The sequence below is a fragment of the Schistocerca nitens genome, chromosome 9, assembly GCF_023898315.1.
Source record: "Schistocerca nitens isolate TAMUIC-IGC-003100 chromosome 9, iqSchNite1.1, whole genome shotgun sequence".
Taxonomy (NCBI): Eukaryota; Metazoa; Arthropoda; class Insecta; order Orthoptera; family Acrididae; genus Schistocerca; species Schistocerca nitens.
Window position 1 is genome coordinate 251,186,754 of NC_064622.1, and position 12,517 is coordinate 251,199,270.

Below are 12,517 nucleotides of genomic sequence, written 5' to 3' on the forward strand. Positions count from 1 at the left end.
CTATGGGACTTAACTGCTGAGGTCATCAGGCCCTAGAACGTAGAACTACTCAAACCTAACTAACCTAAGGACATCACAAACATCCATGCCCGAGGCAGGATTCGAACCTGCGACCGTAGCGTTTACACACCAGATAGGTGCTTTATAACTCCAGTTTTAAGGCTGCTGCAAAAGAGATAAAGTAACAACGTCAGTTATTACATCCAAACATTAAATTTCAAAAGTATATAGTAAATATTAAGACTGGTATATACATAAAATTATGTAACGGAAAGACAACTGGAAACGAGACATATAGAAAAAAGGAAGTATACTATTTATTGTTACGAACGTAATCATCGTGAGTGTTAATAAATGTATCCCCTGTGAGACAAGATGGAGAAATGTTTGCAGTTGGCTAAAGAACGATGACTGCACCCAGGCGTGCGCCTCTGCGTCCAACATAAATCAACGGCTACGAATGTATTTCTTTAGGGTTCCAAAAATATGGAAATCGTATGGGTAGTAATCGTGACTATAGGTGAGATGTTTAAGGGCTTCCCATCAAAACTTCTGCAGCGTACCCGAAACAACCTTGGGCTGACATTATCCTGTCCCAGAATGATGCCGTCCGTCAACATTGCTGAGCATTTGGACTTCTTGACGAGGTTCAATTTTTGCGAAGTGTTCACCAACCCCTGTGTGTTAATTTTGGCACCCTGTTCCAGAATGTCAATGAGCAGCAGACCGTCGCGGTCAAAGAAAAAGGTTATGATGATTTTCCCGAAGCTGACGCGCTTGTTCTTTCGAGTACACTGCAGAAGTTTCGCTAGAATGCCCTTACAAATCCTCCGTACTGTCCCTATCTCTCCACTACCTCTCCATATTTTGCAGCCCTCAAGAAAAACATTCGTGGCCGTCGATTTGCTTTGGACGAAAAGGTGCACGACTAGCTACAATCATGGTTTCGTAGGCAACTGCAAACGTTTTTCCATGACGGTATTGGCCGTCTTCTCTAACACTGGAATAAAAGTATTAACAGTTATGGGAGTTAATTTTGAAATAGTTAACTTACATTTCTCCATTGACCTTTGCAGTTATTTTGGGGTTGCACAGATGGTGTACATACACCATGTCACACCACTGTGTTATCTGCCATGTGCCCTCTATGAAAAAGACTAAAAGAAATTCCTTCGATTATTTAGCAGGTTGTCATTTTCAGTGCTCTTACTTCAGATGAAATAATAAAATACCATTAAAACTGTTTGTCTTATATGTTACTTGTCACTTTTAAAGGCTTCTTTGTGTAAAACGTACACTTTAGTGACTGGCAGCACACATCTACATATACATAGATACCCTGCAAGCCACCGTACGGTGCGTGGCAGAGGGTACCCTATACCACTACATGTTATTTCCTTTCCATTTCATCTCGCAAATAGACCGAGGGAGAAACGACCGACTATATGCCTCTGTATGAATCCTAATTTCTCGTATAATTTTCTTGGTCCTTACGCGCAATGTACACCGGTGTGTCAGACCCACCATACTTGCTCCGGACACTGCGAGAGGGCTGTACATGCAATGATCACACGCACGGCACAGCGGACACACCACGACCCGCGGTGTTGGCCGTCGAATGGCGCTAGCTGCGCAGCATTTGTGCACCGCCGCCGTCAGTGTCAGCCAGTTTGCCGTGGCATACGGAGCTCCATCGCAGTCTTTAACACTGGTAGCATGCCGCGACAGCGTGGACGTGAACCGTATGTGCAGTTGACGGACTTTGAGCGAGGGCGTATAGTGGGCATGCGGGAGGCCGGGTGGACAGGTCTCCACAGTACATCGATGTTGTCGCCAGTGGTCGGCGGAAGGTGCACGTGCCCGTCGACCTGGGACCGGACCGCAGCGACGCACGGATGCACGCCAAGACCGTAGGATCCTACGCAGTGCCGTAGGGGACCGCACCGCCACTTCCCAGCAAATTAGGGACACTGTTGCTCCTGGGGTATCGGCGAGGACCATTCGCAACCGTCTCCATGAAGCTGGGCTACGGTCCCGCACACCGTTAGGCCGTCTTCCGCTCACGCCCCAACATCGTGCAGCCCGCCTCCAGTGGTGTCGCGACAGGCGTGAATGGAGGGACGAATGGAGACGTGTCGTCTTCAGCGATGAGAGTCGCTTCTGCCTTGGTGCCAATGATGGTCGTATGCGTGTTTGGCGCCGTGCAGGTGAGCGCCACAATCAGGACTGCATACGACCGAGGCACACAGGGCCAACACCCGGCATCATGGTGTGGGGAGCGATCTCCTACACTAGCCGTACACCACTGGTGATCGTCGAGGGGACACTGAATAGTGCACGGTACATCCAAACCGTCATCGAACCCATCGTTCTACCATTCCTAGACCGGCAAGGGAACAAGCTGTTCCAACAGGACAATGCACGTCCGCATGTATCCCGTGCCACCCAACGTGCTCTAGAAGGTGTAAGTCAACTGCCCTGGCCAGCAAGATCTCCGGATCTGTCCCCCATTGAGCATGTTTGGGACTGGATGAAGCGTCGTCTCACGCGGTCTGCACGTCCAGCACGAACGCTGGTCCAACTGAGGCGCCAGGTGGAAATGGCATGGCAAGCCGTTCCACAGGACTACATCCAGCATCTCTACGATCGTCTCCATGGGAGAATAGCAGCCTGCATTGCTGCGAAAGGTGGATATACACTGTACTAGTGCCGACATTGTGCATGCTCTGTTGCCTGTGTCTATGTGCCTGTGGTTCTGTCAGTGTGATCATGTGATGTATCTGACCCCAGGAATGTGTCAATAAAGTTTCCCCTTCCTGGGACAATGAATTCACGGTGTTCTTATTTCAATTTCCAGGAGTGTATGTTGGCGGTAGTAGAATCGTTCGCAGGCTAGCTTCAAATGCCGGTTCTCTAAATTTTCTCAATAGTATAACCCGAAAAGAACGTCGCCTTCCCTCCAGGGATTTCCATTTAAGTTCCCGTAACATCTCCGTAACATTTACATGTTGTTAGATTCTACCAGTAACAAATCTAGCAGCCTGCTTCCATGTCTTCCGACCTGATACGGATCCCAAACACTCGAGCAGTATTCAACACCTGAGCAGTACAAACGCATCAGAGTCCTATACGCTGTCTTCTTTACATGTGAACGGCTCCTTCTTAAAATTCTATCGGTAAGTCGAAGTAGACCATTCGCCTTCCGCACCACAGTTCTCACATGCTCGTTCCACACCATACCGCTTTGCAACGTTACGCCCAGATGTTTAAATGACTTGGCTGCGTCAAGCAGGACACTAGTAACACTGTATCCGAACATAGCAGGTCTGAGCTTCCTACTGACAAGGGAACCTCCCCTTCGCAACCCCCTCAGATTTAGTTATACGTTGGCACAGTGGATAGGCCTTGAAAAACTGAACACAGATCAATCGAGAAAACAGGAAGAAGTTGTGTGGAACTTTAAAAAAATAAGCAAAATATACGAACTGAGTAGTACATGTGGAAGATAGACAACATGAAGGAAAGTATGAGCTTAGGGGCGCCGTGGTCGCGTGGTTAGCGTGAGCAGCTGCGGAACGAGATGTCCTTGGTTCAAGTCGTCCTTCGAGTGAAAAGTTTAATTTTTTTATTTTCAGACAATTATCAAAGTTCAGTCACTTACACATAATCAACTTCGCTCTCCAAAATTCCAGGACATGTACAGATTTGCTCGGACATATGCAGGATTTGACGATCTATGCACGGAAAAATATGAAAACGTTAAAAACATATGTTTTGACAGAGCACAGGGAAAACTGTGCGACTGTGAAACTGTTGCATTCATTTGCTGCAGTATATGTGACAAACTCTTATGTTGTCGTCACTTTTTTGGGAGTGATTATCACATCTACAAGAAAACCTGAATCGGGCAAGGCAGAAGATTCTTTTTACCCATTCGCCAAGTGTACAAGTTAGGTGCGTCGACAACATATTCCTGTCATGTGACGCACATGCCGTCACCAGTGTCGTATAGAATATATCAGAAATGTTTTCCTGTGGAGGAATCGGTTGACCTATGGCCTTGCGATCAAATGTTCTCGGTTCCCATTGGAGAGGCACGTCCTTTCGTCTACTAATCGCACGGTTTTGCGGTGCAGTCGCAAAACACAGAAACTAAACTTATTACAGTGAACAGAGACGTCAATGAACGAACGGACAGATCATAAGTTTGCGAAAATAAAGAAAGTAAAAATTTTCACTCGAGGGAAGACTTGAACCAAGGACCTCTCGTTCCGCAACTGATCACGCTAACCACGGGACCACAGCGCTACTACGTCCAGACATGCTGCGTTCTGTTATCTAGGAACTCTTCAATCCAATCACACAATTGGTCTGATAGTCCATATGCTCTTACTTTGTTCATTAAACGACTGTGGGGAACTGTATTAAACGCCTTGCGGAAGTCAAGAAACACGGAATCTACCTGGGAACCCGTGTCTATGGCCCTATTGAGACTCGTGGAGGAATAGCGCGAGCTGGGTTTCACTCAATCGTCTTTCTCGAAACCCATGCTGATTCCTACAGATTAGATTTCTAGTCTCCAGAAAAGTCCTTATATTCGAACATAATAGGTGTTGCAAAATTCTACAACTGATCGACGCTAGAGATATAGGTCTATAGTTCTGCACATCTGCTCAACGTCGCTTGTTGAAAACGAGGATGGCCTGTGTCCATTTCCAAGATTGGTGTAGGATGTTTGTTTTTAGTCCGATCGAGCACGAAAGTTACTTATCTGGAAAGGCCTTCTGTCCCCCCTTATTGGACGTCGACTTCCGGTATTGGCGTATCCGTTGGAGATGAACAGCAATCAGCTTGACTGTTTTAACCAGACACCTGCTGCAGAGTCCCACACGCAGCAACGAACGCTGAATGGTCGTTGAGGTTACGTTACTGGTAGGCCCTTGATTCATACGGGCGGTCAGTTGTTCAACAGTTACACCTTTATTAGCCCTATACATTTCTACAGACGTCGTTCACCCCTGTCATCTATGGCCCGTCCTACACTATAGTCGCGTCCGCGCCGGCTTTGAATAGTGCCATTTTACCATGCATGGTATACCTTAACCACGGCGTCACGTTAACAGTTTACAGACTTCCGTTTCGGATATGATTCCTATCTTTGCCCGAAAGCCAACGATCATGAGGTTTTAGGCGTCTGATATAACCCCCCGTTCCCACAATACAACAAAGACCACACTGTCCCGCCAATCTAACCTCCCCCCCCCCCCCCGCCCACCATTGCTAGTGCTGCCACTTGTTACTGTTATTGTGACAGTACCGTGTACTGGTGGCCGAGCGGTTCTAGGCGCTTCAGTCTGGAACCGCGCGACCGTTACAGTCGCAGGTTCGAATCCTGCCTCGGGCATGGATGTGTGTGATGTCCATAGATTAGTTAGGTTTAAGTAGTTCTAAGTTCTAGGGGACTGATGACATGAGATGTTAAGTCCCATGTGCTCAGAACCATTTGAACCATTTGTACCGTGTATTTTGTTGTAAATTTAGCCGGTATCATGGTTACCTAATTTGCATGCGATCACACATTCGTCCATCGCTATTGGTTTACTATACAATCAAATGCAGCGCAAAGTAGGCTCCCCCAGAAGCTTGTATGTAGTAGTACATGGGATGTCATTAGTGTCGTGGGTAATGTGACTTCTCTAGCGGCACATTATGCGCCATGTCTACGCCATTATCCAAGTGAGACCAGCTCGAAGAACTCAGCTTGCCGCAACGGCCTTGGCCGGGACTCATTTTAGCGCCCGCGAGAGGGTCACTGCGGCCAAGGCCGGCTGATGCGCACCGCCGTCTGCCGACCTTGACACGGCTGCCGTGGTGGGGGCGGCGGACGCCTCTGTCCGGGCCACGTGGCTTCTGAACGGACGGGGCGCTGCGGGAGCCTGTCCTCTGAGCTCACCTTTGGAACCCAATACAGCCTGAAATATCGCTGAGGTTAATGTATTTCATTAGTTCTGCAAGGATCGCAGGAGAGCTTCTGTAAAGTTTGGAAGGTAGGAGACGGGATACTGGCAGAAGTAAAGCTGTGAGGAGGGGGCGTTAGTCGTGCTTGGGTAGCTCAGTTGGTAGAGCACTAGCCCTCGAAAGGCAAAGGTCCCGAGTTCGAGTCTCGGTCCGGCACACAGTTTAAATCTGCCAGGAAGTTTCAACATGCAGTTTGCCTTAAAATACGCGGGAACTCTTTGTGTTTGCATGACAGGGATGACACAGACGACAGAACGCTAGCGATCCTGCTGAGACTGAGGACTTATTTTGATGCTAGAAATGGCGTCCTTTTCGTTGAAATAATACCGAGTAATCGCTCTTTTTTTCTCTACTGGCTTGATGTCACACAGGTGGAAAACACCGCCGGTGGAGTGAGACGTGTGGCGTTTGCGTCATGAATGAGGAGACTGCGTAATCACCCCATAAAGCTTAACGTCGTATGACAGTGCCCAGAAACGCAGTCGCTTACCACCCTGTCTGACAACGTGGTAATGCGACTGGATGCAGTTGTTTATGAGGGTCGCCGATTAAATTTGGAAGATGTACGTTCCGTAATAGAATTCTCCGTCGAATCCTGCGTGGTGACCTGAAAATGCTGGAAATGTCCACGTAGCTGTCGTGAAGACTAGCGGAGGACTTGAGGGCTGTACTTGTGCGTATCACACGTGGTGTCGAGACGAACGGTACAAGAACTGTGACGCTAGCTGAGACATAGTTTCCGTTTTTCGTTTATGATTCCAGAAACAAACCACGTGGCAGTTCAGTGAAATCATGCAGGCTGGCCATCACCACAGCGAATTATTTCACCTCGGCTATTAGCCTTTTTTTTTTTTTTTTTTTGACGATAGAACCATGCGGTGATGGCATATCTTCTAGTCATGCTTCTTATCTTCTAGTCATGTTACAACTGCATGAGCAATTTTCCAGTAGTCAAAACAGACCTATAAAACTTCGTTCGTAAGAGCCACTCAGTCATGATGTCGACGTTATGAGAAGATTAGATTAGATTAAGGTTTCGTTCCATAGACCCAAAAAAATGAGATGATTCTGGAACAAGTCAGAGAGTACAAGATAGACAAAATAAAACAGTTGAATATAATAGTCACTACCCTCTTCAATTCTCAGGAGATTGTCAAAGTAGGTGAATACATTACAGTAAAATGTAACTGCTGATGTTTACAGAATTAATACATTGTCGGAATGAAATACGGTTATTCACTTTCAATACACTTATCATGCACAAGTTCTAATCTTGACTATTGCGACCAAATGCTATCAAAACTGAAATCTAACAGACATGTTTACTAAAAAATGATTAAAATGGCTCTAAGCACTGTGGGACTTAACATCTGAGGTCATCAGTCCCCTAGAACTTAGAAGTACTTAAACCTAACTAACCTAAGGACATCAGATACATCCATGCCCGAGGCAGGATTCGAACCTGTGACCGCAGCAGTCACGCGGTTCCGGACTGAAGCGCCTAGAACCGCTCGGCCACCGCGGCCGGCCATGTTTACTAAAGCTGGTGTAACTGTCCCATTTAAGATATTCATGTATAGTGTAGAAGGAGTTTCCTATCAAACACGGTTTAAACTGTGTGTTATTTGAAACCAAGTTTCTAATGGCTGCTGGCAATTTACTGAAAATGTGTCACCCCGAATATTGGACCCCTTTTGGACCAAGGTAAGTGATTTTAGTATTCCTAGTATTGCCACAATGTATTACTAGCAACAAATTTCATTAAGGAATAATTTTACTGAGAAGCATTGGTTGGAATACGAAGTTCCTTGAACAGGTTTTTACATTATGTTCTTGAATTTACATCACAAATGAGTCATATTACAGGCTCCAAAAGTGTAAAGACTGCGGGGAGATTACGTCTATGAATCACAGAAAGATCAAATTAATTTTTTGTGACTGTTTGGGAAAGAAATGAAATCGAAGGCAACTGGAACACACTATGACAATTATTTCCCTGATAGATAAAAGTTAAGGAACATTCAGCTTGATTCTCAATAGTATTGTCAAGCAACTGCCAAATCCAATGAACACCAAATGTTTAGACCTCATGTTTATCATTCAAAGCCTGCAAATTTACTGTGGTATGAACAAGAACGGTATAATCACTAAAATAAACTCTCGTTTTGGAAATACAGTAAGTGCTTTTCTATGAAAGTCGACAGCCATTCATATTCATTTCCAGATATGTTTCAGTGGGACATAACTGCCCATTACAGCCGATAATGTCATTGTTTTAACCGTTACGAAACTTCCACTGTATCCCAAGGCTTGGATTGTAAATTTCTTCTGATGGGCTCCAAGAGAAGCGTGTCTCTCAGATATGGCACATTTCAGAAGTGGACTCATAGGGACTGTTCGCTACACTACGTCATAATCCATCACTCCACTGAAGTTCCGTACAGGGTGTCAGGAAATTACCGTTACAAATTTCTCGGACTTGTACATTGAAGGGAGTACATAATATTTTGAATAGAACCCGTATCCGGAAACGTACGGTACCCGCGCAACAACTATTGCGAAAACGAGCTGGTAACGCGACCACTTTCCAAGTAGTTGATCAGCTGTGACCCAGTACAGGACTTGCTTTACAGTTCCACTCATTAATAGTCAAAGGAACTGCTGGTGTAGTCGTTGAAGGATTCTCTTCAACGTGATGGAGTATGTCCTCTTCCTACTCTGATGTGTGGCGTCTTCTTGGAGAACCGCAGTCACACCTATTGGTGAAGGGATACCTTTTCTCGAAGCCGTTGCGTTCTCGTGGCGTCTCGATAAAGGCGACGAGCATCCCTTTCGTGACGCTGATATTAGCCATTCATAAAGATCATGTCGGTGTATTCTGCAGCTGTGTGTTCAACCTTGTCGCTCTAACATTCACGTGAATGAGGCAAGAACCAGTTCAGAAAGATAGGGTAGACGTCAAATGACATCAGCCGATCCTACGTAACCATCCCCCACCATATCTAGCGAAGATGTTTTCAAACGGCTGTAGCAGGTAAATTTCCGAGCATAGGTTCCTATTCAAAATATTATGAAATCACTCCCGTCTACAAGACCTAGAAGTTTGCACTGGGGATTTCCGAACCACCTCTTCATTAATTCACCTGCTTTACAAAAGATTCATCAGTAAAAGCTCTATCCAAAATTGCTGCGTTTTCCAAGTTTCCACTGAACTGTGTTTTTCATGCATTTTAAGCTCAGCAACAAATTTCGTGACAGTGAAATTATAAAGCCGACAACACTGCAGTTTATTCAGTTTGAAGAGGACCCGCCGCAAAGAGAGACAAAACGTCGCTAAGTTCGCTTAGTATCTTCTGACGACGCGGCCTAACACTCAGAAGATAGTTATTCAGGTTATAAGTATAGTGGAGCCAAAATATTCCCTTAAAACTTGGCTCTTACTTCCATCAAGCTAACGACTGTGCCATGACTGGCATTGTCCCAACTAGTAACCTAAGTTTTCAGTATTTCTGCCGTATGGTCTTGAACCTAATCGATAGCGCGCAGGCGGTTTACCTGCGGGGTAGCGAGTAGGAAACGCAGAGAGCACAGAGGGCGAACGAATAGGTCGCTACTATACAGGGGGCTGTTGTGCATCTAGCTTCGTGAATGCACTGGCGGCAGCTGGTCTGGCGAGCTGTATCAAGTGTGAGGTGACAAAACTCATGGGGTACCTCCTAGCATCGTTTCGGACCACCTCCTGCCTTGTGTAGTGCAACAACTCTACGTGGCGAGGACTGCACAAGTCGCTGGAAGTCCCTTGCAGAAATATTTAGACATGTCTTCACAGCCGTCCATAACTGCGAAAGAGTTGCCTGTCAAAAACTTTGTGCACGTACTGATCTCTATACTATTTGTGTGGCAAATTCATTACCTCGAATTGTCCAGAATGTTCTTAAAACCAATCGCTAGCAATTGTGGCCCAGTGACATGGCGTTCGTTTGCGAACACGAATTACATGAATGGCTACTAATGATCTCCAACTAGCTGAAATTAACCAGTTCCAGTCAGCGATCGGCTCAGTTGGACTAGAGCATTCAGTCCATTCTGTATAAACAAAGGCCACACCACTATGGAGTCACCAGCAGCTTGCACACTACCTTGTTGACAACTTGGGTCCATGGCCTCGTCCTTTCTGTACCACACTCGAACCCTACCACCAGCTCTTGCCAACCGAAGTCGGAACTCGTCTGACCAGTTCACGATTTACCAGCCGTCTAGGATCCAACAGATAAGGTCACGACTCCTTGAGAGTCGCTGCAGGCGATGACGTGCTGTTAGCAAAGGCTCTCGCATCTATCGTCTGCTGCTAAAGCATTAAAGCCAAATTTCACCGCACTGTGCCAACGATACCTTCGTCGTACGCCCCACATTGATTTCTACGGTTATTTCACGCAGCGTTGCTTTTGTTAGCCCTGACAACTGTATACAACAGCCGCATCTCTCTGTTGTTAAGTGAAGGCCGTCGCACACTACATTCTCCGTGGTGAGGGGTAATGCCTAAAATTTGGTATTGTCGGAACATTTTTTTACGATTTGGTAGGTGAAATGTCCAACGCATTTAGCTCCAATAACTCTTCCGAATTCAAAACATGTTATTTTCTGTCATGCGGCCATAATTACGTGGGAAACCTCTTCATATGAATATCCTGAGTAGAGATGACAGCTCCACCAATGCGCTGTCCTGTTATAACGTTTGTACGCGATACATTCGCCATCTGTGTACGTCCATAGCGCTATCCAACGTTCTTTCTCACCTCAGTGCATCCTGGTGACGGTACCCTAGTAGGTCTGTGATACGAAAGAGTGTGCGTATGTGGTGTGTGTAGCCAGCCAAGTTTGGTTAAGCTCACAGTGTTAACAGGTACTGATATACACTCCTGGAAATTGAAATAAGAACACCGTGAATTCATTGTCCCAGGAAGGGGAAACTTTATTGATACATTCCTGGGGTCAGATACAACACATGATCACACTGACAGAACCACAGGCACATAGACACAGGCAACAGAGCATGCACAATTTCGGCACTAGTACAGTGTATATCCACCTTTCGCAGCAATGCAGGCTGCTATTCTCCCATGGAGACGATCGTACAGATGCTGGATGTAGTCCTGTGGAACGGCTTGCCATGCCATTTCCACCTGGCGCCTCAGTTGGACCAGCGTTCGGGCTGGACGTGCAGACCGCGTGAGACGACGCTTCATCCACTCCCAAACGTGCTCAATGGGGGACAGATCCGGAGATCTTGCTGGCCAGGGTAGTTGACTTACACCTTCTAGAGCACGTTGGGTGGCACGGGATACATGCGGACGTGCATTGTCCTGTTGGAACAGCAAGTTCCCTTGCCGGTCTAGGAATGGTAGAACGATGGGTTCGATGACGGTTTGGATGTACCGTGCACTATTCAGTGTCCCCTCGACGATCACCAGTGGTGTACGGCCAGTGTAGGAGATCGCTCCCCACACCATGATGCCGGGTGTTGGCCCTGTGTGCCTCGGTCGTATGCAGTCCTGATTGTGGCGCTCACCTGCACGGCGCCAAACACACATACGACCATCATTGGCACCAAGGCAGAAGCGACTCTCATCGCTGAAGACGACACGTCTCCATTCGTCCTTCCATTCACGCCTGTCGCGACACCACTGGAGGCGGGCTGCACGATGTTGGGGCGTGAGCGGAAGACGGCCTAACGGTGTGCGGGACCGTAGCCCAGCTTCATGGAGACGGTTGCGAATGGTCCTCGCCGATACCCCAGGAGCAACAGTGTCCCTAATTTGCTGGGAAGTGGCGGTGCGGTCCCCTACGGCACTGCGTAGGATCCTACGGTCTTGGCGTGCATCCGTGCGTCGCTGCGGTCCGGTCCCAGGTCGACGGGCACGTGCACCTTCCGCCGACCACTGGCGACAACATCGATGTACTGTGGAGACCTCACGCCCCACGTGTTGAGCAATTCGGCGGTACGTCCACCCGGCCTCCCGCATGCCCACTATACGCCCTCGCTCAAAGTCCGTCAACTGCACATACGGTTCACGTCCACGCTGTCGCGGCATGCTACCAGTGTTAAAGACTGCGATGAAGCTCCGTATGCCACGGCAAACTGGCTGACACTGACGGCGGCGGTGCACAAATGCTGCGCAGCTAGCGCCATTCGACGGCCAACACCGCGGTTCCTGGTGTGTCCGCTGTGCCGTGCGTGTGATCATTGCTTGTACAGCCCTCTCGCAGTGTCCGGAGCAAGTATGGTGGGTCTGACACACCGGTGTCAATGTGTTCTTTTTTCCATTTCCAGGAGTGTATTTGGTGAGCTCCTTCATGGAGTCCACCGGCAGACTGTTTTACTGTTTTTGAAGCACACGGAGTGTTTCTGTTGACTTTGACATTTCTGCCTGGTATTTCCTGAATCGAAGTTTGGCTCACGTTGCTGACACTGTTACTTACTTGTGTACTGATATATTCA

At 47.3% G+C, this 12,517-nt stretch overlaps 1 protein-coding gene and 1 non-coding gene across 2 annotated transcripts in view; one reads left to right on the forward strand and one right to left on the reverse strand.

Annotated features, from left to right (window-relative positions):
- LOC126203100 (uncharacterized) overlaps positions 1-12,517 on the reverse strand; it is an 88,832-nt gene that overhangs the window by 33,429 nt on the left and 42,886 nt on the right. The gene's annotated exons all lie outside the window — the stretch shown is intronic.
- Trnas-cga (transfer RNA serine (anticodon CGA)) lies at positions 6,101-6,175 on the forward strand. Its single transcript has one exon. It is a non-coding gene; the product is annotated as a tRNA-Ser (tRNA).